A 4413-nucleotide genomic window follows, 5' to 3' on the forward strand; every position below is an offset into this window, starting at 1 on the left:
ATTGGGTAGAGTACCTTCTGTTTCTATTTTGTGGAATAGTTTGAGGAGAGTTGGAATTAGTCTTCTTTAAAGGTCTGGTAGAACTCTACATTAAACCCATCTTGTCCTGGGCTTTTTCTGGTTGGAAGACTATTGATGACTGCTTCTATTTCTTTAGTGGAAATGGGACAGTTTAGATCCTTAATCTGATCCTGATTTAACTTTGNTACCTGGTATATGTCTAGGAAGTTGTCCATTTCATCCAGGTTTTCCAGTTTTTTTTGAGTATAGCCTTTTGTAGTAGGATCTGATGATATTTTGGATTTCCTCAGGATTCTTTGTTATGTCTCCTTTTTCATTTCTGATTATGTTAATTAGAATACTGTCCCTGTGCCCTCCTGTGAGTCTGGCTAAGTATTTATCTATCTTGTTGATTTTCTCAAAGAACCAGCTCCTGGCTTGGTTGATTCTTCGAATAGTTCTTTTTGTTTCCACTTGGTTGATTTCACCCTGAGTTTCATTATTTCCTGCTGTCTACTCCTTTGGTTAAATTTGCTTCCTTTAGTTCTAGGGTTACTAGGTGTTCTGTCAGGCTGCTAGTATATGCTCTCTCTAGTTTCTTTTTGGAGGCACTCAGGGCTATGAGTTTTCCTCTTAGGACTGCCTTCATTGTGTCCCATAAGTTTGGGTATGTTGTGGCTTCAGTTTCATTAAACTCTAAAAAGTCTTTAATTTCTTTCTTTATTTCATCCTTCACCAAGTAATAATTGAGTAGAGTGTTGTTGAATTTCCACGTGAGTGTTGTCTTTCTATTATTTATGCTGTTATTGAAGATCAGTCTTAGTCGTTGGTGATATGATAGGACTCATGGGATAATTTTAATATTTTTGCATCTGTTGAGGCCTGTTTTTGGTCAGTTTTGGAGGAGGTACCATGTGGTGCTGAGAAGTTATATACTTTTGTTTTAGGATAAAATGTTCTGTAGATATCTATTAAATCCATTTGTTTCATAACTTCTGTTCATGTCCATATGTCTCTCTTCAGTTTCTGTTTCCAGGATCTGTCCATTGGTGAGAGTGAGGCCGTTGAATTCTCCCACTATTCTTGTATAAGGTGCAATGTGTGCTTTGAGCATTATTAAAGTTCCTTTAATGAATGTGGCTGCTCTTGTATTTGGAGCATAGATATTCAGAATTGAGAGTTCCTCTTGGTAGATTTTACCTTTGATGATTATGAAGTGCCCCTTCTTGTCTTTTTTGATAACTTTGGATTGCAAGTCAATTTTATTTGATATTAGAATGGCTACTCCAGCTTGTTTCTTTGGACCATTTGCTTGGAAATTTGNTTTCCAGCCTTTCACTCTGAGGTATTGTCTGTCTTTTTCCTTGAGGTGGGTTTCCTGTAAGCAGCAAAATGTTGGGTCCTTTTCGTGTAGTAAATCTATTAGTCTATGTCTCTTTATTGGGGAATTGAGTCCATTGATATTAAGAGAAATTAAAGAAAGAATTGATTCCTCTTATTTTTGTTGTTAAAGGTGGGATTCTGTTCTTGTGGCTATCTTTTTTAGGTTTGTTGAAGGATTAACTTCTTGCTTTTTTTAGGGTGTAGTTTCTGTCCTTGTGTGGGTGTTTTCCCTTTATCATCCTTTGAAGGGCTGGATTTGTGGATAGATATTGTGTGAATTTGGTTTTGTCATGGAATACTTTGATTTCTCCATCTATGGTAATTGAGAGTTTTGCTGTGTTTAGTAGCCTGAGTTGACAATAGTGTTCTCTTAGGGTCTACATAACATCTGTCCAGAATCTTCTTGCCCTCATAGTCTCTGGTAAGAAGTCTGGTGTAATTCTAATAGGCCTACCTTTATACATTACTTGACCTTTTTCCCTTACTGCTTTTAATATTATATCTTTATTTAGTGCATTTGTTGTTCTGATTATTATGTATCTGGAAGAATTTCTTTTCTGGTCCAATCTATTTGGAGTTCTGTAGGCTTCTTGTATGTTCATGGGCATTTCTTTCTTTAGGTTTAGGAAGTTTTCTTCTATAATTTTGTTGAAGATATTTTCTGGCCCTTTAAATTGAAAAATCTTCATTTTCATCTACTCCTATTATCAGTAGGTTTGGTCTTCTCATTGTGTCCTGGATTTCCTGGATGTTTTGAGTTAGGATCTTTTTGCTTTTTGTGTTTACTTTGATTGTTGTGCCCCTGTTCTCTATGTAATCTTCTCTACCTGAGATTCTCTCTTCCATCTCTTGTATTCTGTTGCTGATGCTCACATCTATGGTTCATTATTTCTTTCCTAGGGTTTCTATCTCCAGAGTTGTCTCACTTTGGATTTTCTTTATTGGTTCTGCTTCCCTTTTTAGGTCTTGAATGGTTTTGTTCAATTCCATCCCCTGTTTGGTTGTTTTCCTGTAGTTCTTTAAGGGATTTTTGTGTTTCCTCTTTAAGGACTTCTACCCGTTTAGCAGTGTTTTCCTGTAATTCTTTAAGGACTTCTACCTCTTTAGCAGTGTTCTCCTGCATTTCTTTAAGTGAGTTATTAATGCCCTTCTTAATGTCCTCTACCAGCATCATGAGATATGATTTTAAATCCGAGTCTTGCTTTTTGGGTGTATTTGGGTATCCAAGACTGGCTGAGGTGGGAGTACTGGGTTCTGATGATGGTGAGTGGTCTTGGTTTGTGTTAGTAAGATTCTTATGTTTGCCTTTGCCATCTGGTAATCTCTGGAGTTAGTTGTTATAGTTCTCTCTGGTTGGAACTTGTTCCTCCTGTGATTCTGTTAGCCTCTGTCTGCAGTCCTGGGAGTGTAGTTCTCTCCTGAGTCTCAGTGGTCAGAGTACTCTCTTGCAGGGAAGAGGCACAGAAGTCTGGCATTCAGACCTGCCTCCTGGATGGAGATGTAGGCTCGAAATGGGGCCTGTCCCAGAAGATGTGTCGCCTCTGCAGTCTGCATACTCACCTTCACAGACCCTTCTCAGCTCAAAACTTTGTCCCTGTAACTCCTTCCATGCGTATTTTTGTTCCTCATTCTAAGGAGGAATGAAGTATCCTCAAGCTGATCTTCCTTCTCCTTTTCATGTGTTTTGCAAACTGTATCTTGGGTATTAAAAGATTATTGGTTAATATCCACTTATCAGTGAGTGCATATCATGTGAGTTCTTTTGTGACTGGGTTACCTCACTCAGGATGATATCCTCCAGATCCATCCATTTGCCTAAGAATTTCATGAATTAATACTTAATTAATAAGAATTTCATTAATTAATACTGCTGAGCAGTATTCCATTGTGTAAATGGACCAAATTTCTGTATCCATTCCTCTGTTGAGGGACATCTGGGTTCTTTCCAGCTTCTGGTTACTGTGAATAAGGCTGCTATGAACATAGTAGAGCATGTGCCCTTATTACCAATTGGAACATCTTCTGGGTGTATGCCCAGGAGGGGTATTGCTGGGTCTTCCAGTAGTACTATGTCTAATTTTCTGAGGAACTGCCAGAGTGATTTCCAGAGTGGTTGTATAAGCTTGCAATCCCCCCTACAATGTAGGAGTGTTCCTCTTTCTCCACATCCTCACCAGCATCTGTTGTCATCTGAAATTTTGATCTTAACACTTCTGAATGGTGTGAGGTGGAATCTCAGAGTTGTTTTGATTTGCATTTCCCTGATGATTAAGGATGTTGAACATTTTTTTAAGGTGCTTTCTGCCATTCGTTATTTCTCACTTGAGAAATCTTTGTTTAGCTCTGTACCACATTTTTTAATGGGGTTATTTGAATTTCTGGAGTACAGCTTCCAAGTGGATCAATGAACTTCACATAAAACCAGAGACACTCTAATTTATAGAGGAGAAAGTGGGGAAGAGCCTCGAAGATATGGGCACAGGGGAAAAGTTCCTGAACAGATCAGCAATGGCTTGTGCTATAAGATCCAGAATTGACAAATGGGACCACATAAAATTGAAAAGCTTCTATAAGGCAAAAGACACTGTCAATAAGACAAAGAGGCCACCAACAGATTGGGTAAGGATTTTTACCAACCCTAAATCTGATAGGCGACTAATATCCAATAATATATACCAAGAACTCAAGGTACCTTTCAAGCTATATCTCTAAAGGCTCCTGAGATATTCTGACTTTCTTTTTAACCTTGCCTGAAGAACACATTTTACAGTGTTATAAAATGGTTACAAACAATATGTTGAAATTGGTAGATGAGAGAGATTTAGAGCTCTTGTAAGCATTAGAATTGAAGAGAAGTGCTTGTAGAAGTACTTAAATATAGCAATATGTCAGATCAGGCAAGCGATCATATTCAAACATCTTCTACGTCTATATGATCTGGCCAGAGGGAAGACAGGCACTGGATTGCTGTATTATCTTCCTAGAATACAGACACATCCTTAGTGCATACCTTCAATCCCTAACAATGAA

This window comes from Mus pahari, chromosome 5 (genome assembly GCF_900095145.1).
Source record: "Mus pahari chromosome 5, PAHARI_EIJ_v1.1, whole genome shotgun sequence".
In the NCBI taxonomy this organism is placed as follows: Eukaryota; Metazoa; Chordata; class Mammalia; order Rodentia; family Muridae; genus Mus; species Mus pahari.